At 34.9% G+C, this 23336-nt stretch overlaps 1 protein-coding gene across 8 annotated transcripts in view; it reads left to right on the forward strand.

The window, feature by feature from the left end:
- Window positions 1-23336, forward strand: part of LOC148677792 (leucine-rich repeat and immunoglobulin-like domain-containing nogo receptor-interacting protein 2) — a 504064-nt gene that overhangs the window by 477585 nt on the left and 3143 nt on the right. The gene's annotated exons all lie outside the window — the stretch shown is intronic.

The raw sequence follows: 23336 nt of genomic DNA on the forward strand, positions 1-23336 counted from the left end.
AAAGAGACTAATAACACAGTTTTAAAATACACTTACTATAATATCTAATACAGCAAAATTATTATAACCAGTCTTATAATAATTAGCCTATTACAGACATACCAAATCCTAAATGTTTGAAAGACGAGAATATTTTTTTAAAAATTATATATATATATATTTTTAACATAAATATGTTGTATTTATGCATTTCTAAATTATACTTAGGGATTAAACAATAAAACAGCACATTTCCAGTTGAACAGTCAGTGCTTCATAGCCTAAATATGAAAGTACTATATTTGTGGCTGATCTTCTTTTCCTTCTTGCAAAGGTTACACGGCAGATTTGCAGCATATGAAAGAATAAATTCAGGTATTGATCTGGGTGTGGGCAGCATGTAGTGCAGTGGTTAGCATTACTGCCTCTGCCTTGCAGCACTGGAGCCCTGGCTCAATTTCAGACCTGGGTTTCCTGTGGGCGCTTCAGTTTCCTCCCACAGCCCAAAGACAAACTGGTAGGTTTAGTGACTTCTGGGAAAATTAACCCAGTGTGTGCATATTTGTGTCTGTGTGTGCCCTGTCTGTGGCATTCCATCCAGGGTCCATCCTGCCTTGCCCCTGTTGCTTGCTGAGTTAGGCTCCAGCTACCCCATGACTGTGTATAGGATAAAGTAATGGGAAATTGTATGAGTGATATGGGTGTGCATGGTCGTATGCATCATAAATATGTATTTTTTATTTTTAATCACAACCTCCATTATATGGAGATTAGGGTGCAGGATAATATATATATATACTGTTTACAATAGGTGTATTGTACTTGCACTGAAATAATACAGCTCATATTAAGAACCAATAAAACATTTTTTTTTTGTTAAAGGGCTATAACCTAAAGCTGATGAACTGCAAATGATCAAGTTAAGGTGAATTGCATGTGTAAAAGTAGAAAGCAGTAAAGCACACAGCATTACAGACATGAAGTCTTTAAGTTTTTCTGAAGTCTCTTTTACCAGTTGACTGACACCTTAACTCAACAGTGAAAGGAAAAACTGTGTGAATATTTAAATAAGGCTGAAGGAGATGTTTGGATCAATTACTTACTACCAAACAGGATAGATGATATCTTTGTAGCAATTCTTATTTCTTGAAAGACCTTTAACAATTAAGATAACTGATGAAACTATAAAAACTAATCACATTAAGATTTCTCAAAGCATTAAAAGATATTTTAAGACATTTGATCAGATTTAGTATTCTTAAAATACTCAATAGTGAGTACAATGTTTGGAGAGGCTTTATGTCTTAGACCTATTTTTTATTAGTTATCAGATTCCTTCAATTAGATAATCAGTGTACTCTTTAAACTATTTATGGAAAAAAGTGTGCTTTTTTGGAAGAAATCGAGTGCTCTCATGTCTTCTCACAATTTTGATAATTATAATAGATTTTTTTTTTACATTGGGAATAGTCGGTGTTAGTTTTTCACACCCCCAATTTAGAATCAGCACCTTTTCAATCATATATGCTTAACTTACTATTACTCTCATACTAGCACACTTTCCTTCAGAACATCCAGCTTCCGAGCCAGGTAAACATGCTTCACACTGTAATCTACACAGTGCCCAAAACAGGGCAGCAACACTTGGTGGAGTGTTGCAGCTGTCGGTGATAATACTGTAAGCTCACTGTTATTGCTTGTTTGTGTCAAATTGAAGATGCCATACCCTGTTACATGCATAATACCCTGTTACATGAATGCCATGACTTGGGGAATCCTGGTTAGAGAGAACTAATAATCTCAAACCTGCAAAGTGTTTTGGGAATTCCAATCACAGGCCGGAATGACACATACCACATATAAAGTTAGGATAACTGTTTTACTTGTTCTTTATATGTAACTTATCAAAGAACTTACTTCCAAAACTTCCTTTCATAATATACCATCTATAACATTCAAACTTTGACAGTTCTTGAAACTCAGCGCTTCAAATCTGACATCACATTTCTGAATCCAGGAACTTTTTTTCTTGACCACTTTGTTGCGCATTAGAAAACAGTGGTTCCCAATCCTGGTCCTGGGGCTCTGAACACTTGTTGGTTTATGTTCCTGCAGAGCCCTCAGTTACACAATCCAACCCTTTTTGGGGTTTTTGGTCTCTAAGCTGAGTACAGCATTCAGCTAATGAAAACTCATCCCACTATCACTAAATTTTCAAAAGAATACTCTGACACGTCGATTATCCTCTTAAGGAGTACCAGTAATTATATAATAAACAGGCACTGCAGCCATAAGCTTGAAGCCTAGAGCATGAATGTAATTGACTGAAAAGCCATCACATTACATGAAATGATTACTGCCTGAGAGCCACAATAAACAGACACTGAAAACTTTCCAGCAGTGACAGAGCCAGGCTGATTTAATAAATTACTTTTATTGGCTGATTGCACATGGGCCAGGTTATTATCTAAATCCCCAAACTACTGGAAATATTGCTGGTGAAAATGCTGTGCATAGAGAATCAGTTTTGCAAGTGCATCAAATTCCTCTCTCATACCACAGTATGCCACATTATAAAAAGCCCATTAAGCCTGAATGTTTATAGACCTCAGTATCATTTTGTGACTTCTTTATCACTTGTTCTATGGTGGATGCTTTAAAAAAAATAAGAAAATTGTGATTTTTGCTTATGAAGCTGTGGTATCCCTTTAAAAGAGAGTGAGTTTACATTTATAATCTGAAATTTAGTAGAAGTGCTGATTAATTTAATTTAAATTAAATATTAGAATGGTGTTGACTGCAATCGTGTTTCAGGTGCTACTGTATCTGTGTAGATGCTTCCCTGTTAATATACACTGTACCTCTGGTAAATAACACTGATACTTTAGTGTTTTAACCCCACAATTTTAGGTGAAAATTGAATGTTTATGCTGCTTAGGCAAGATGAAATCACCCTCTCACCTTTGCTTGAACTATTTTCTGAGGTGTTGGAATGCAAAGAAATTGGTTTACTAATCCACCTCTCCTATTAATAATCCAGCTGGCATGTACCTTCAATTTTAGGTTGTATAGTTCTTAGCTGCCTTTTTCAAATTCAACAGTACAGTAACAAGTACAGTAACATGTAATGAAATTAGGTAGCTTTCTTGTTTCAGGGAGCAACTCAAGGTAGATTAACATTCTATTTGCCTGTTTTAAAAAAAAGTGCAGGTAGAGGTGATATGAATGATTTCCAGACACAAAATGCTGGTAATATCTAGGAGAAAATGTATATTTTAATTCTTGATCTGAACTTTACAGAAAACGAGGAAGTCCTTTCATGACATTGATTAACAATAAGCAATCTCTATGCAGGAGTGTTTGTATATCCTATTTTCCTATCCATTTTTTAAACATATTTTCTTAAAAATAGATTCTTTTCTGTGTTTTTTTCTTTTTAAGGATTATAATCTGTAACATAAAAGGTAGATTTGTTGTGTTGTGAGTCTTAAAACCATGTTTGTAATAATTAGTATAACAAGCACCTGGTAATGTTTAAAAAAACACATTTTTGTGCATTGATATTAGAAGATTTTCAGCATAATCATAAATAAATCAGACAGATAAAATAACTGATTGTAAGGAATTGTGATTTGGGTTCTACATAATCACAATTCAGAACATGAACACTGTAAAGTAAATTTCCTTACATTTAATCAAAAAACATATTTTTAGAAATTCTCTTTTTGCTGGAATAGTTAACTAATTTACAATACAAATCAGTGTAAAGAGCATCATAATTTAACAAATCAACTGTGCAACACTAATTAGACAATCCAACCACAGAGCTGTCAGTCAGGTGCTTTTTTTTCCTGAGAGTTCAAATTATGCTGTGCTTCTGAAAATGTCTGTGATATATTATTGTTACAATTCTATATTTATCTGCACGATGCTATATTTTGCTACTGTAACAATTCACTGTCTATACTGTAGGTCAATAAATGGGAGTGGCCTGAGAACCACTTTGTCTTTCAGGATTTCTACTGTAATAAAGTGACTAAAATTTGAAAGTGTACAACCAGAGCCTTTCCTTTAATAAATCTGGCTTTTACATTCAGCATTTCTCTCCTGTTTCCTTCAGCATGTCTCAGATGGCCAGTTCAGCACTAGATAATCATACAAAAAATGCATTAGTTAGAGCTAGTAGACCAACAGGGATGCTAACTGTCTCTCCTTTGGGCACTTTTTGAAAAAATGAGTTGTGGTCAAAGGAGACACATATACTGGTTGACATATTTTGAAATTAAAAATCATAGGTCCGTATTTTAGCCTGAAAATCTTCAGAGATAAAGGTGTTGGACCGAGTGAGCTGAAGAGGAAGCAGTGATGCTCAGTGCGAAATTCCTCTCTGTGAAATGTGGAGCTATTAAAAACTGAACTCTCTGCTTCAGGACAGACCACAAGACAGCTGTCAGATGAAAGCGGCTTTCACATCCTCAATTGGCTTAAATCAAGGCCTGGTGACGGTATCAGATGAAGCATTGGCAACTCCACCTTTGTCAAGAGTGAAACAGTGACACACATCCTTCACTGAGTAAAATGCAAACCCATGAAACAAAGAATTATAAATCAACAATGTGGTATTTTTTCTATCCCTGAGAATATGGGCCCATATATTTTTAGTTTGTCTCTACACAATAAATTAGACTAAAGGTAATGTGTCTTACTAATAAATGTACATACAAGATGATAATCATTTCAATCTCTAAATGAAAACGTTTCATAAAGTAAGCTTTAAATAACTGCTGTATATTTTCACTATTCACCCAGTATGTGTAACTGTCCTTGTTTATACAGATTAGGAAAGTAAATGTCATTCAATATCTCTTTTAATAGTGACACATCCACATAGCTGACTGCAATTACAAGCTTTCAGCAAACTCCAAACCTGAAAATTCACATTTCAAAGATTGAATAACTCCATATGTTTCCAAATGGTCGCAGAAATATCAGCCATGTGTGATTTCATTTTATTATATATATTGAAGACAAATGCAGTGAAAGTGGAAAGAAGATTTCTGTGATGTAAGGTTGCTAGTATGATAAGCAGAAAAGTGGTAGAGAAGTACTTGACCTTTTGGCAATACAAAACCTGCTGTTAAATGGTGTAGTGCAGTACACACATCATAAAATGTTGTTAATGTGTGCTTTTTATGATAAACATGTCCGTATAATTTTTGTCTTGTGTGTTTGGAAAGCAAAAGAGAATTTTTAATTGTTATTGTCAACTCTGCAAATATTAATATTAGGCTGTCTATTGCTTCTTGTTATGAAGCCTACAGTAAGTATCATTAACACAGAGAACAGGTTGATCCTTCCCTAATTCCATGGAAACACACAAAATTATTTAGATATTTATTTTAATACTGTATGTTTATTGAAACAATTTTGTCTTATGTTCTGCATTTTACTAGAGAAACCTGGAGCCCATAGTGCATACCCCCAGGAATGTCTGAGCTAGTATTCTAGATTATTTGCACTAAAAGTCTATTAAATGTGACAAATTTCTTCTTTCGGATATTAAAATGTTTGTAACACGATGACAGCTACAGTACAATTTTTATTGTACTAAAAGTGTTCTAGACGTATACCATAAGCAGTCAAATACTTTTGTATGGATTCCTATTTTCTTATAATTACATTTACAAGTATATTATTGCCTTGTTATGTTAGCTGAACATCTTTCAATGAGCATTGTAAACAAAACACTGTAATCAACAGACCAGATGCCATGACATAATACATTGTACAGTATGTGCAGTTATGCAACATATTGTGACTAAGTGGGTATTCATATTGATGGGATTGCATCAGTTAACACTCATTATTTTAACTTGTATGGTTTTATTTATTGGAGAGTCAACCCTCTTGGATTGTAACATTGTACATATAAATGAAATCATGTAAGTTGCATCAATGTACTTCTGTACTGATGTATTATTTTTTTATTATCTCAGATTAATTAATTAATGTAATTTCTGATAAGGTAATATCAGCTGAATGATGATACAGTACATTATGTCGGAGAAGAAAATATTTATAACATTTTATGTGGATTTCTTTAGTGGTTTGTATTATTATTATTATCTAGATAATACAATCTCTGTGTTTTAGTCACCCTAAAGGAGGAATCATTTATTAGCTGTTATTCAGCTGTGCTTTTTATTTTATGACTTTCTTTCCTACGTGGGAGAGATGAGTCTCACATATACCTTTCTTCTGTGTGCTTTTATCCACACTTTAAACCCCATAGTGCTCACTCTGCAGTTCATATCAACTGATGTGGGTCTCACAGACTATGCTGGAAGCTCACAGGTACCTACAATAGCAAGCTTCAGCAAAGCATGGATTCCCAGGCTGCTCAGTCAGCTGAAATGGCACTTGGTTACGCAAGTGTCACTATTTGATGAATCCTGGTTCCAGTCAGCTCATGATGCAGATGAACCAGAGAAAGACAGGACCTTATTTGCCACATGTGAACGTAAATTGGGATTCTTTTTCGCGCCATTCTCTCAGGATATGCACAGTGCAATAGATAACACCATACAATGTGCAAGGTACATTACAAAACAGTAAATAATGAATAATTACAGTCACAGCCGACAATCATGCACAACATCTCATGACAACATACACACAACAAACACACAGGACAATAGATACATGATAGCCAATTAAAAAGGGCAGAGTGCAGAGGTGCATCGAATTCAAGGCATTACACAATTAGCTGTTAATTATGTTCACTGCTGTAGGGTAGAAGCTATTTTTAAGCCTAGTGGTTTGTGCTTTGAATGGTGCGGTATTGCTTGCCAGAGCTTAGGAGGGAAAACAGTTTATTGCTGGGATGGTTGGGATCTTGAATAATGGATCAAGCTCTATTCTGACAGCAGAGGGTATAGATTTCGACAACTGATGGTAAATGAGGTATTATACTATGTCTTGTATGGTATGGTATTGCCATACCAAGCAGTGTTACCACTAATAAGGACACATTCTTTGGTGCTGTGGTAAAAGTTCATGTGTAGCTGCTTCCTCATACTGCATTTTAAGGCAACATAGAAAGTGGAGGCATGGCTGTGCCTTTTTCAGTCTGGCTTCCATGTTGTGGGACCAAGCCAAGTAGGCGGGGATGTGCGGTCCTAGGAATCTGTAAAAGCTGACAGTTTCCACTGTTGTGTCCATGATACTGATTGGGACAAGACTCCCTTTGGGTCTCCTGAAGTCCACAATGATTTATTTTGTCTTGTTGACATTCAAGGCCAGGTTGTTGTCAGAGCACCACCCTGTCAAATGATCCATCATTGTTGCCGATCAGCCCAATAACTGTGTCATCAGTGAAATTAATAATGTGGTTGTTGCTATAATTGACTGTACAGTCATAGGTAAACAAGGGGCACAGTCTAGGACTGAGACAACATTTATGATCACTGTAGAGGAGAATATGTTGCCAGTTTTCACCACCTGAGTTCTGACCGCCAGGAAATTCAGTATTCAAGTATCTAATATCCAAGTATCCAGAGATGTCTGAACTGTAGGGCTCAACCAGTGTCTTTACTGGTTGACAATGATAATTACTGTTTTATTTTAAAAATACACAGTAGTACAGTAGCTTAAAGGGGAAATGACATAACACTGAAGTGTAATATGCAGTGTCATTAAGTTTCCATGTCGTAGCCATATGGAATAGGAATGGTGGCTACTGTATGTGCTATAAGACTTTTTTGTAAGCTATGGATTGTGACCCGGAATATTTGAATGTTTGTGAGCATTTTTTTATAAGAGTGCTGATATTCACAGTTGTCCATGCTCCACTGCAAACTCCAACTGCGCTGTAGCAGTTACACTAAGGACAATAGAAACATTCTTATTTAAACTCAGTTTTCAGGTGTTTGTTGCCTACTGTATGTCTTTTGAAAAATGACATTTGTATTTGAAGCAGCATTCACAATGCCCATTTTTTTTTTCCGACCTTTAGGTAACTTTCACTTTGCTGACATTAACCACATGTCAAAGGTTGTGAAATGTCCCTAGACCGAAGATATCAAATTGTGTTAAAAACCTCAATGCCACACGTTACATAGTATGAATGACCAAAAATGCCTTGGATATGTGTATTTATGCAGGATTCAGAGTGACAAACAAAGTTAGTGCACTACTGACAAAGCAGCTAGCATATCTGATGGAAAGGTTTAACAAAACTTTCTTAGCAAAATTGCATTATCAAGATATTAGAAACACGACAGGGTCATAGCAAGAATTTGTCATATAAAAGCTGCATATCAAATCCACAGGATTTGGGGGGTGGTATTTGTAACAGTGGACCTCAAAAGCAAGTATCCTGAATATTTTTTCCTCTCCATTCCACTGTAGCTACAAAGAAGTCCTCAAACAAGCCTCCTTAATTTTCAATTTATTCCTTAAATTGGTGCTTGATATATTCCTCTATCTTTGGTTGTTTTGTTTTTGTTGTTGTTTTAATCCTCCTGCTGTGTCCCTTTGTTTGTGCTGTGCTTAGCCATTCCTGACAGTGGAGCTGGGTGATCAAGTGAGCTTTCAGTCAACTCAGAGTCTTTCAAAATTAATTGACTTTTCTTTACTTAAAAAAAGTACTTTTGTGCTGTATATCATGTCGTAATATTGCTTTATGACAGAACACATTTAGAAGTATATACAGCATGTCTATAACTTTATTTTTCATGAGCCACGATTATTATTTTTCTGAAGAAAAATATGACAGCGGAGCAGCCAATGTAATGAATTGTCTTCCCAGGGAAGGAGAGCCCCCTACTCCTACTTGAACATTAGGATTCTTTGCCTGTTTCAGATTATTCCGAAGCTGCTTATTTGATTTTGGTTAAAATGAATAGACATTTTTTTCCATTTTCAGAAAGCTAAAAGCAAAACAAAAGACTTTTTGCTGTCTGTTTGCTGCAAGCGTTAGTGGCTGTCACTTTTGTGATAACTTTTTAATACTCTCCCAAGAAAAGAGATGCGGTCCTGAATACTCCTTGAGCAACATACAGTACCAGAGAGAATGGATTGTTTAATTTCATATTTAGCTACATAGAGAATGGATTGTTTAATTTCTTATTAGGGTGCTGAGAGCAACCGAGTACTGTTTATAAGCATAATGATAAACAATTTCATGAGTCACAGTTACATGATTATAGATATTCAGTTTGTCTGCCAGTCAACCTTAATGTATCTGTGGGAACTACAATTGAAAAAGTGAAATGTTCTGCCGACCCTACATACTGTATAACTGGTAATACATCAGAAGAGTCTTTTTTAGATGTATTGTTACTTTATTAAAGAAATATAAAATGATGCATGTCTTGTAGATAAACCATAAAAAAAGTTAATATTTTATTAACATTTAAGCAGATAAGAACAATTTTGTTAGTTATTTCTATATCATATCTGTACTTGGTAATGGTTTATATACTGTAAATTAGATAAAACTAACTCTTTGAATAAACATTATTCATTTAACGATAAATAATTTATAATCCAATTTGAGTAGTTATTTTGGTGAAAAGTTCCTTGATAAAACTTTTGCATATGCTAGTACAGATTTGTAATTCAGATTCACAGAATGTTTACCAAGTGTTTACCATGCTACTGATGCTGTATCCTAGGTAATTTCAGTATGGGTGCCAACATCTCTTATAAATGTGCTTTTATAAATTAAAATAACCCACAATTATTTTAATCTTATTTCCAATTTAATGTTAATGGCATTGTTTAGTTCAGGCAAGTTCTTTAAGAGACTGGAGTGGTATTTAAGACATGAGACTTACAGTACATAGCTGATTTCTTTTGTTCTTGGCATTTTACTATTTCTCTTTTAAAACTGTGAAACTAATGACACAAAGTGATGTTTGGAATTTTATGTTAAACTACAGCAGCTGATGGCTAGACTATTACAGTATTTGATCACAGGAATAGGGGCAGTTTTCAAAATATAAGATGATGAAGATTTAACGGATTTTTGGAACAAATTGAAACTATGGAAATCACGAATACCTAACCCAGTATGAGTTTTCAATGAGTAGACAGTACTAATCTTATGCAAATAGGAAGAGCTTGAAAGCTAAAATGGTTGAAATCTACAGTTCGTGTGGGATTCAATATGTGCTTTAGTCCAAAAATCACTCTTCTATTTCTCCCTCAATCCTATTTAAAAGCAGTCTCAGAGGTACATTAGATTATTTTCTCTGCAATATGGAATGCCCAAGTGAGAACTTGTGTCTCAAATCCACTGTTTTATGTTTCAAACTGTACCTTTGTGCTATACAGTATATACAGTAATATGGTACATGTTTCGATTAGTAAAGGTGGCCAACATCTGTTATTTCTGGCTTTGATTATCTCTGTTATTCACTGTGATACCTGATGACTTTGAACACTTTTGATGATGGGGGGGAGCGCCCTGATGCTTTCTCCTTACCAGATAATAAAATATTCAACATGCAAAACACACAAGACACCATGAAAAAAAGTTCTTATTTTGACCAGAATGTTAATGCCTATGAACAAATAACTTGACTAACTTAAAAAAAGAGAAAACAACAGCTTAAATGATCATCAAAAATGAAACAATTTGATTCCTTTTTTGATTGGTGTAACTACATAGTTCTGAGAAAGAAGATAACCTATCTCCTAATGTTATTGAATAAGAAATAAGAGTTCTGTTAATGTAAAACTTAACAACTTAGATTTCTTTAAGCTATGCCTGGTTGAAAAAGGCCAAGCAATTAGATTTTAACATGCAGTATTAGTTTTTACCTATGAATGCTCTATAATCTCTGTGTGTAGGAGGAAGGGAGCCCTTGTGTTTGTGGGATTCTGAACAACTTCTCTACATTGATTTTGTAGAGCAGTGAAGTGCCTTTTGTAATGTGATTCTGCACATGATTTGGAGTAAATCATATCTCCTCTACCCTCCATCAGCCACAGCTCCTTATCAGAAAGCACTTCCCCCAATGATAATTGCTTATCAGAGTAAACATTCCCTTTAAATTTTCCATGCCTGATGAGGTTTATATCCCCACTGTAGTTTAGCATGTCTGCTCAGGGAGCGAAATCAATGCTTAATAGTTTTAATGGAAATGGGGAAAAGATGGACCATTGCACACTGAAGCCCCTCTGTCTTCGAATGATAAGGTGATAAGGCCTTTTCAGAAAATACAACCTTTTAAATTCATTGTTGCTTTTCAGATATAACTTACAGGGAATGTGTGTGTGGCAGGAGGAGTTTAACAATAAAAGTTCATAATTAAATTATTTTATGTTGCCTCAGCTCCACATCTGTCAGGATTTATTGAGTTAAAGAAATGAAATCCCATATCATCCTGACCAGGCCAACACATACAGTAGATAAGAATCATTTCAGCTCAAAGGATTAAGTCGAATTTTTTTTCTGTTATACATCACAGGGACATGATATACATAAGACACAATAAAGGGTTGGTGGCCATTCTACATGAAAGTCAATATGTATCTTCAGGTTTACCTCTTGCCCTTAGTTCAAATAAGTTATTTTAACCCAAACTGAGTTACTTATACTCAGACCATCATGTATTTTACACATTTATAGAATTTTAGGCTATAAGGTAATTCCAAACTTTCTTTTATTGCTTCTCCGTAATAAAATACACACCTGAGTTTTTTACAGATAGCTTCTAGAAGCTCTGTGTTTCCCGTTTATATGTACTGTATAGTCTGATTTTCAGTTACCTACCCATGTGTTCCTCTTGTTTACATACAGTAAATATCATTGTGACAGGATGAACAAGAAAGGACATCTCATATGCCTTCAGTGCATTTCTACATTTTTAGTATTGAGAGCACCAGGCACTGGCTTACAAGCACAAACAAAATTGCACCTTGTCTGTGCCTAAATCACCCACACATGAGCAGGTGCCCTTGGTGATGTTACTGTATCAGTTTCAAAACAGTTCATGTACAATCACAGCACCCCTATTTGATGATGTCACAGATCTAGTTTAAGAGGACTGTTTCTTTGCACAAAAATGTGTCACGCCTGGGTGGGGAGTGGCTCACAGCCTGCGGTTGCCATGGGTGACTGCAGAATTTGCATGAGTGATCGCCCTCCAGCCGAGCTCACGAGAGCCTAAAATTCTAAAAATGTGTTCGTCTTGCTGCGTTTCAGTCAGGCAGCCATTCTACTAATCATTCCTCTAGTTTACACCAATATACTGTACACATAAAGGCATGATTATCTGGTGCTCTGACATTGAGATAATAACTGCCATAGGTGATCATGTCTGACCATATCAGATTGGACCGCTCTCATGTAACACTCAAGCCATCAGTCTCCTTCTGCTTTGAGCAGGGGCAGCCTAGCTCTCCAGCTTAAATCTCCAGGCAGCCGTGATCAATCTAGGTCTTCTTGGAACCTGGACATCCTTGCTAGGCTGCTTGAAACTACGAGCAGCCTGGGTGTTTGAAAAACCCAGGCATTCCTGAAGCTGTCATCCCCGTCTACTTGAAACCCCGTGCAGCCCTATTTCTGCCTGAAATACCTGCCACAGCCCTGTTAAATCTTGTGCTTGCTACATTCAACTCTCCCCAAATAACCTTGGAGATACCCATACCCTACTTGAATTCCGACTAGCTGTTCTACATGCAGCACTGCTCTGTACTTGCGGCATAGCAAAATGGAGGAAGAAAAATTGAAACCGCAAGACCTGCACACACCCGTGCACACTTCTTCCAAACTTCTTCTCCAATTCTAGAGCAATGAAGGAACCACTTTCTATACTCTCTGAAAGTGAATCTAGTGTTTTTTTATTACAGTATGTCAAAAGGAGATTTTTCGAATGCGATAATAAGGGCCTTATAATTATGCTATTGAAGAAAACAAAAAATAAATTGTTTGGTTCATCGGAAAGTGAGAAATTTTCATTTCTTCATAGAAGTGAATGGAAAGCTTCACAGCTGTTGGCAAAGAGCAATAGCAATAGCTGTAGGAATTATTTTTCCCATTTTATTTCACTGATGTCTAATACAGTACATGGTTTTAGCCTTTTATATTACATCAAAAGAACCCCCTTTAATCTTAGTTTTTATCGTTTATGTTTCCTAGTTAAAAATACAGAGTCTGCGAATCATGAACTAAAGTGAACTGTTTCTCATTTATTACAGGTGCATTCTTAATGTTATCAGTCCTTCAAACAGAGTTTGCTGATATATATACATACTGTATATGCTCATCCTAAGATTTGTAAAGGTTAATCGTTACTCCAAAACTAGAATGTGAAATTACACATGAGAATTCAACTCCCATTACTTAATATATACAGTATAAGCTTATGACCCATTTCAGGTTTTGAAAATCACCCAATATTAATAATGTTTCCTTCACTACATTAAGATTACTAAATTGTCCCAAAATAACACAATGGAATGTTTATGAGTATAAACACATTTAATTTAATACACTAATTTAAGACAAAATATAAAAATTGTGAACTGTAGCTTACATGCAAGATCAAGGCAATGCAAATGTCTTTTTCAGTCCTTGTTTCCAATCAAGTTTTTCAAGGTAATCCTTACCTTCTTTTCATTGCTTTCATGACACCTGAGTCACTGACTGAAATGATGTTAAAAGAAAGAGAATTTTTACTAATAAGCGAGAACTATTTCAATGGAAGTGGCTATGAAGAGAAACACATTACAGTTAAAATGGCATAATACAGTAAAAAATGAGTATTAAAATACTTGCTTAATTGTAGCAAAAATGTACAGGATATAAATCAGTAAGATAGCTATGGGTGGATATAATTAGTTACTATGTAATATACTGTACAATGTAATGGTTGTGCTTAATAAAAATAATTAAGAAAATTTAAAATGTACCTCACATGAGGTACCTTTAAATTGAATATTGTCCAACAAAGTAAATGAGTTTGACACCCCTATAATCATTGATAGCCCCTTCCACTTTAAGCTTTCTTTTTTTACCTGATTTTTCTGTTTCTATCCATTAACCATCTTAATCCAAAGACATGCCTTGAATATGTATTGAATACTTACCACGTTCACTTTGAAAATTAATCTTTTTGAGGAATGTTATGAAAGCTAATAACAAAATCTAAATATACCATATCCTATGATTTGTTTGTATCTGTTCTTACTGTGATTAACTCTTCTAGATCCCTGATGACTATCCTTGAGAACCTTTTTCCCCATACAGTTTATTCTCTTGTGTAATTATAATTATTGTTTCCATAAACGTAGTCAATCATTTTGTGTATGGGTATTACAGTTCTGTATAATAGCAATTTAACTTTCAATGGGTATTACCTCTGTCTTGAGAGACTATTGGAAGAATTGTGCCAATGGCCTATGAATATTGTTTCTTATTTTTTAAAGAAAAAATTGTAGAACAAATTCAGACCCTGAAGATGTGATAATGCTATTTAATATAGAACGTATAAAACTTAATATGGAACAAATGCATGTTGTTCGTTTCTTCCTTGGTTAACATCTGAGAGCAATAGTGATTGAGTAGTCATCAACCATTTTGCTTTACTAATATAAAGGATTCCCACTATTACCTTTAAAATAAAATAACAGTTTACTTCATCATTTGACTGTTCTTTTGATGTTCTAATAATGGATACAATATTTAATTGGGTAGTTCTTCTCTATTTCTTTGCTTCTTGTTTATTGTATGTTATTATTGACTAATATCCTTGTTTTACCCATGCATGCAGTAGATTAAAGGCATTTTTTAATTGATGCTGTTTTTTAATCATATTGTAAAGAGTTCCTTCCTCATGATGTTTCCATTAAAGAATTTGGGCTACTGGTTTGTAGCCTTTGAGTTACGTACTACAGGTGCTACCAGCTGCTGCTGTGGCTGTTAGTACTACTACTGTGCTGCAGGCATGCACTTTTATTGAACTTGAGCAGAAAAAGAAAATAAATGAACTCTAAAATGAAATAACAAAACATAGAATGTTCAATATGTGTTCTTCTGTAGATTTAGAATTGCATTGCTTTATCTTAGGTGTCTTTCTTGCAGCAGGAATAAGAGATCTTATTGAGGGCTGTAAAGCTTTGTCACTAAAGTGATTAGCATAATTAGAATTATCGTCTGCCTCTCTTCCATACATGCATAAATCACAGACTTATCTCAAATCTCTGTAAAACTATTTTAGCATTTTATAAAGTCAGACAGCTTTAAATAATAAATAACAACTGGTGCTAAGTAACCTCAGATTGCACAGTTTCACAGAGTTGTCGTTTGATTTATTTTCAGTTGTCTGACAGCTAATTTAAGGCAGATAATTGAGAAAGCCAAGGTTTAATATATTAGATCCTGTGGATTCAGCATGGCTAAAAATGAGAAATGTTCAGATTCAATTTGAATCTGACAATGCTGTCAAGTGTTTGCCCTTGGGGCCATCTCAGGTTGAAAGAATCTAGCTTTCACTTTTTCCTGCTGTATTTTCATCAGGATAAACTTCACTTTGTGCCTGTCTGTATTTGGGTCAAATAATTATGCAGGAAACCACAATTTATTTCCAGCATTGCAGCTCTTTTGAAACTGAGAAAGTATGGCATGTTAGAAAAGTATAGTCTAGGTAAATCTGTTCTTATAAATTATTTTTTATGTTTTATTTTTCAGGTAAATTTATACAGTTTTTTTTTGGGTGGGAAGCTGTATGTGTGCTTTGCTGTATGTATAAAAACTGGACAGTCAATATGCTTTAAATATAATTTATTTATAGATTATTTTTCATCCATTTAATTTTAATCCATCCCTTTTATTCATCCTGTCTTTCTGACAGTTTAAAAATGAGTATACATCTTTTTTTGTAGTTTCAAAAAATGGAACGGAGAGGTCTAAATACTTTTGAAAAGCACTATAATCTTAATTCTAACATCTAAGATAAAATAATTTATGAATGGGTGTACTATATATTAAAAGATTAAAATATTATATACAGTATATGCTATATATGCCATTCCTTACCACACTAGAACTTACCTGTTCCCTGTCTAACAGTTTCAAAGTTTAAATATATCTTGACTGCTCTGTGCACAAAGTTTCCCTATACGTCAGAGCCCCCCCAGTTCAAGTGCACCCTGCCCGGCTTGTACAGGTCTCATTTGCTGCAGAGGGATACCCGCCCCCCCTGAAGCCCTGTAGACCTTAATCTCTACTCCTCTTCACAATCTTTTAGTCCTGTGTTAAATCACCTTCTTTTGCTTCCCCAGGCTTGCATATGGAACCAGCAGAATTCCTGAGAAATGCATTTCCAAACTGAATGTCTATATTTGTCTTGCAAAATCATCAACCTATAGTACATTAATTCAGTTCAGCAATTCAGTAATATGTTTTGCACATAGATCTGCAAATGTATTAGAATTTGCACATGTATGAGGTAGTTTGCCATTAATACACGGTACACAGTAAATCAGTGTTAGAGAGTAGCTATTCTTTGAATGAACAATATGTGTTATACCTACTGCATTTAATCTAAGTGAAAGATTCCAAAAAGAACCTGGACTATATGGATGAATTAAATAAGCAATGATAATTCACTTAAGAAAGCAAAACCTTGAAATTATACTACCCAGCTACAGTAATTTAATTGAAAATATAACTATTTCACATTACCTTCCATGGAAGAATGACGAAATAAAAAAACAACTCTAAGAAGCAACAAGAGTGAAGATGATTTATCTTAACTATAACTGAAAAAAATCAAACAACAATACGAATTTCTGGTGATTCCAAAGTTCAGTTGTTTTTTCAATCACAGTTTCTTTATTTCTAAAAAAGGCAAAGCACTTGACTCAAGTCATGACGACTATATTAAAATACACGTATAAACTCACATTTAGGAGTAAAAGACTTTGTGAGTTTCATCTCTAAAGTGTAATTTGAGAAGTTCCTTAGAATCTGTAATATTGGCATTTTTATCTCCAAAATAGGTATGTTATAATAGAGATTATACATTATTTTATTACTAGTAAATAAGTTAATTTATATATGCTGTATTTTAATATTTCTCTCTGTATTTTTTTTCTCATGCACAAAGTTAGTGGTTCTTAAAAACAAGTGGTTAGTTGTTTGAATTTTGTAGGCTTATTGTTATTTTTTTCCAGAATGTTTGGTCAAGATTATCCATATCAATATAATGGAGAGGAGGTAATTCACCTGTGTTCTATAGCAAATTGATCTCTAGAAGTGTACAAAGTCAGGTCTTGAAAAGCCTTAATGAATCAGAAAACCACATTACGACCATGTGACATGGTTCATTCAGTAAGGGGTCATAATGTGACAGGGAGTCACAATTGGAGAATGCCTTTGACATGATGAATAGGGGACACTTAACAAGTTTTAGGTATCGGAAAGAAGCTTCTCAGCCATTTTCCTGGGCTCCTTCAAGAAATATTTGGAAAATATTTACAGCCACAAATCTACTAAACTAGGAAGAACTCTCAGATGTAGTAAGCCCAAAGGTTTTAGATCACCAGCCTACGGCTTATTGAAAGAGAAACAACAGTCTTAATTGTCACGATCGCAAACCCCTCCTCTTAAGGGCACTCCAGCCTTTCCTTGTTTGCCTCATTCCCTGCACCTTTTCCTTGTTCCAGCCCCTTTTCAGTTCCCCCTTAAAAGCCAGACACTGACACTAATCCGGGCTCTGCATTGGTTTCCACATCATGCAAGCCCGAGACCTGGATGCGCCTGGCTCCGTTATGCTTTTAGTTTCTGTTCCTGTTCCCATTCCCGTTTCCCCTGCCGGTCCTGACCTGGTTCTGGTTTTAAATCGGTCCCGGATGGATTGCCTGGCCTTGGACTTTTGCCCTGATTTCGGATTTCATCCCCAGATTGTTCGCCTCGGCCTCACCTCCCCCGACCACCAGCACTCCATGGACACGCCCCCCTGTTTCATTCCCGTATCCTGCATGACTTTTTCCTGTGTTTTCTTCACTAATCCCTGGATTGTGTCGTCTGCACAGGATCCGGAAAGAACCCTGTCATTAATTATTTCAATAGAAAGTTGATTAAATTGAAAATTATATTTAATTTTATTATCTGGAATGTTTGACTTTGCCTCTAACTTAAGGAGAGCACACAGACACAGCAGATGGGGAAGTTCCCATTTTGGATTACTGTATATCTTAAAGGGAGTCAAAATGTAGCAACAAAGTGATTAAGACTGCAGAGAAAACAACCAAAAACCAAAAACAACATACTAAATAGTACAAAAAATTAATATTACAATCCTCAGTGTATGGTTTTCTTAATTAATAACTGTCTGCTGGTGAACCTTTAAAATAAATTAATTATCTTTTTATATTTAAGTTAGAAAAGCAAATTACAGGCACACCACAGAGTATAGTTGATATTGGTCTCCTACTCTCCATTCATTTGACTAGCTCAACTGGTAAAGGCACTTGAATGAAAGCTCTATGATCTACAGTAGGTGTTGTGGATTCAAGCATGTGGTCAAGTCACTAGTCAACTGATTAAATAACAAGTAATAGGTTTATTCCATGGTGAAAAGAGAAGAAAGAAAACGCAACGTTTTGGCAGTGGAGCCTTCTTCACATGTGACACCTTGACCCCTGAAGAAGGCTTTACGACCAGAACGTTGTGTTTTCTTTCTTCTCTTATTACCATGGAATAAACCTATTACTTGTTCCTTTGCAGCCTATGCATGCTGACGCAGCTACCCACCTGATTCTCTAAGTGGCAACTCAGATTGTTCTGTTGAGGAAATAAACCTCCTGTACAGGGCTGTTGGCTTAAACTTAAAAGATGATAATCTCAAAGGTGACCTGGTCAGAGAAGTATCTCTACTCCTGCTCATTCTCACAATGTTTGGCTACAGGGATCATAGATGTGATATGGAAACACACTACTGACAGGTCCAAATTAGGTGAATATATAACTAAATAACAGGGAAAGAAAGACTAATTAAGAATATGGAGTACATTTAAGATAATATTGAAAGCAGGATATATTTTCCATACTTGTATGTGTGGAGTTTATTGTAACTGTGCTACATATTTCTTTTTGCATAGTTGATGCAAAGGTTTGGGATTTCAAATTTAAAAAAGACCTGTCTGTGGATAAGGAGCCAGAATCACAGCTGTAATCCATCTCTGCCATCTGGAGGAGAGAGCTAGAAAGCAATCCTCAAGGGCAGTCAACAATTTAATATGCAAGCAGGTTTGTTATAATTAGGGCCAGTGCAAATTCACACCTACAGTAGCATTTACAAAATCGCTACCAGATGTTGGCTTGGCCAAATCAGTGATATTTAGATGGCAGTAATTAAACAACTGAATTTTTACAGTGACCACATTAACTACAACATCTTTGTTAAGTAAAGCTTCCTTTCTAAAATGCAGTGAGATGGTATGTTAATAAGAGTTGCATCATAGGAAAGATTAAATGATTAAAGAGGAATGCTATATTTTCCCATATATTACAACACTTTCCTTAAAGCTAAAATGCAAAGTAATAGTTTTGTATTTTATTGAGGAATGCAATGAGCATAATTGCATAGGGAGCAGGCAAAGCCGTGTTTGTCATTTACATTCTTTGGATTTACTATTGGAATTCATTATTCCTAGAGTAAATGAAACACCTGGACTAAAGCAAAATATGCAAATATAGTAATGAAATGTGAATGCATGGCACATTTCCTAAAATGTATTTAAATGTTAAGGATGTATGATTTGTGAAGTAAAAAATTACATCTACATTATGATTATAATATATGGTTTTACCATGGCTAACTAAAAACTATTAATGCATACCAAATGCCATGCTTGATTACTGTGGTTCTAGTGTTTGTTTTGTAGAGTTGAGCCTTTGTTGTAACCTACAGTATAGTACACATCTGAGTATAGTATTATAGTATTGAGTATAGTACACATTGCATTTTGGTGATTTTAAAGACTAAATAGAAATCTGTGTGGGTGGAGGTGATTTCTATACTAACTTTTATAGAACCTGTGTTGCAGTTAAGGGCGAAATTGCTTCATCCTCTGCACATTGATGATTTGACCATATCAAGGTATTATGCAGCTACAGGAAAGACAATGTTACTTGATGCATAGATCTGAGTCAAGAGTTTTGAAGACTCAAGTCAAATCCTGAGAAATCTCTCACTTTCTGTTAGGTCCACAACTGGAATGTTTTTGGATCAAAACATCATAGAAATGTAAAATATCTTGTTGTGTTTAATTTTGTGTTTCATTAATTTTGTTTATCAATTGAACCCAGTTTCTCTTAATGGCTCCTTTGCAAGAACACCACAAATAATTTAATTTACAGTGTAAAACTTGAAACTGTCAAAAAAGAAAATAATAAATCCCTTGGAGTAATTTACAGTAGAAGAAAATCTTTTCAGGATTAAAACAGAAAAACATTAAGCTACTGTAGCACCCAAAAGCTTCTGATTTACAGTATACCACTATCATGTTTTTTAATGTTAGAAAACTCTAGAGAAGCTTAAGCATTTTATGAATTAAATGTATAGTTTGATATCTATGTTAAATGAACAACAGAAATGCATATGCAAATTTGACTCAGAGGGTATGCACAATGCTCCAGAGCAGAGGTTTTCAGAAACTGATGTAAAGTTGTTTATAAAGAGCAGCTCTCTGAGCTTGTGTGCCTGTTTCCATGGAGACAGCCTCCATACCAAGCAGTTTAAGTAGGGCTTCAGGGTGATATTTACTGGAGTTGCTGTGAGACTTGTGAGACATCAGCATGTGAGATTTACTACATATCCATGAGATACTTCTGGATCACAATTGTGTGTGAGTGTGTTGCCAATTGATATGCCAGCTTGACTCATCCACCAGCAGCATGAGGGTTTACTTACTCTGTGTGCATTTCCAGAATGGGAAGTGCTGTCACTGTCTTTGGAGTAGCAGAAATGTTTGCTCTGAAACTATTTTAGACATTTTTCCACAAGCTTCCGGTCTCAGTGGAGATGTTAAAATCTGGTTTGTGTAGGATAAGATTTAACCGATGAATAACGGGGATTTGTGGAAGTAAAAGTGACAACATGAAGGTATATTGACTATTTATGTCCATGTTAAGGTTGAAAGTGATAGAAAAATAGTAATTGCATCCTTGCTGACCTATTCTCCATTTAGTTGTAGTTTGGTATATTTTGTATGAAAACAAAAAAAAAGATACATTTTGAAGATTTAACATTGAATTTAGTTGGTGTCTATAAATTGTGTTTCAAAGATGCAAGGGAAAGGCATCATTATACTGTAGGTCTCTTTCCAACTTTATTAAGTTTATGGATATACTGTATGTGTCTTATAAGTTAGGATATTATATCTCTAAGACATATTCAGTGGAACCTCTTACTGTAGTAGCTTCAGGAAAGGCAGGCAACACTCCACAAATAATACATTTGTGTGGCTAAGAAAGAAACTATTCCCTTATTTGGTCTAACCAGATTGTTTAGATGGTGACATCCTGAGTATGAGATAAAAGAAGCAGGGGGAACACACTGGGCAGACTGGCCAAGGGCAGCTGCATTAATGTGAGGGCAGGAAAGTATGTCAGTGGCCAGAGCTTTGGAGTTGTCTTCTTCTCTGTTCTGAAAAAAATATTGTCATCAGAATGTTCTATATTTGTCCTTAGGGTGGCATTTGGTTTACATCAATAAACCTAATACCGCTGACCTAAATTTTTTCTGAAAAATGTGACTGTTTCATGTTTTTGTAAATGTATTTTATAGAGTCACCAAAGAGTAGAGAGAGGCAGTATTCCCTTTAGAAGTTTACTCTGCTGTGGGTACTCCATGGATCACAATGTAACAAAAACATAGATGAAGGTTAATATGAAGTCATTTCACCTTCACCAGTTCTTTGTGGGCAATGATTTATAGTAGGTTTGTAAAAAAATTTGGAACTAAAAGGGAGGATAAAAATATTATTATAGATAATTCTAAATTTAAAGTGGAAAAGTTGTTGGAATATTACTTTTTTTTCAGGACAGAACATTTACAGCTTTTTTGAGTATATTTTTAAATTATATTATTGTTCTAATGCTTTAACATACTATAGTGTATAAGGTCAATTTAGGTAAATGTCATGTTTATAGAAATAGGTAATTTGGCATATATTAATTAATGAAAAGCTACACACTGTTGCGTTCAGTGCATTGTGTATGCAAATGTGTGTCTCGCAAAAACATATACTTTACACATAAAGGGAAGTTGTTATAGCAATTAGATTTGGTATTTTAAGAATTTCTAGATTACAACTTATGTGATCTCACTAATAATTTGACAGTTTTATATTTTCACAGGCACTAAAATTTAAATTACTTTTATCCTGAACTGCTAAAAAATATTGTGATAAAAAATATATGACACCTTTTCTTTTGTTAATAATGGTAACTGAAGCTTTTATTTCTGAAATTGGTGAATATTGTTACTTTCACTTATGTGTTTGTTTTATAAGGAAATCAATAACCCTCATTAACAGAAAGTAACCTGGTCAGAGGAAAACATGCTCTTTCATTAACTATCAAATGACCTCATTGTGCCAGACACACACCACTTCTTCGGCTTTTTAGTAATTGAAACATCCACTGATGTTTTTTTTCTCTTTTTCATGGTTGAAGTAAGAAGACCTTAGTATTCTTTTGAGCTTTATAAATGTTTTTGCTCTGTTAATTTGATATATATATATTAAAACTAATACTATGTAGAATCTTAAAATGAAATCAGAATCTGTAAAGGCAAGTCTGATTTGAGGGCTAGGATTAGATCTTCAGTAGGTCACTATTAGTGAGCATAATATGCCCCATCTAGAAACTGTGTGAGCATTTACAGACTTCACGGTAAACAAGTTAAACTGTGTTGGACCAATGGGTATTAATGTATGATGGCTCAGCTCTCTGAGTGAGTCCAGAGACTGAACTTGTGAATATTTTTTTATTGCTGTCACATTATCCAGCATTATCCTTGAATGCTGAGACTCAGGCACATTTCATTTGCGTCACAGCTCCAGGGAACATTACCATATTCATATCAAAAACTGTAGCGAGAGGCATGTAGTGTCATTTACAATGGTGCTTAGAATGAGACGCACAAGCCAAAAGATTGATTTTCATGCACGATGAAGGCATCTCATTGGTTTGTTATATTTTTGTATATTTGTATACCTATTTTGTTTTTGCTGGATGACAGTTAAGTCTGCTTGACTTTTGGTTATTTTTAACAGTCTTTGTAATTTGTGATTTACTTAATAGTCTTAATGTAATTTCAGTAAACTATTTTGTT

The sequence above is a fragment of the Lepisosteus platostomus genome, chromosome 1 (assembly GCF_059453375.1).
Source record: "Lepisosteus platostomus isolate fLepPlt1 chromosome 1, fLepPlt1.hap1, whole genome shotgun sequence".
Lineage (NCBI taxonomy): Eukaryota > Metazoa > Chordata > Actinopteri > Semionotiformes > Lepisosteidae > Lepisosteus > Lepisosteus platostomus.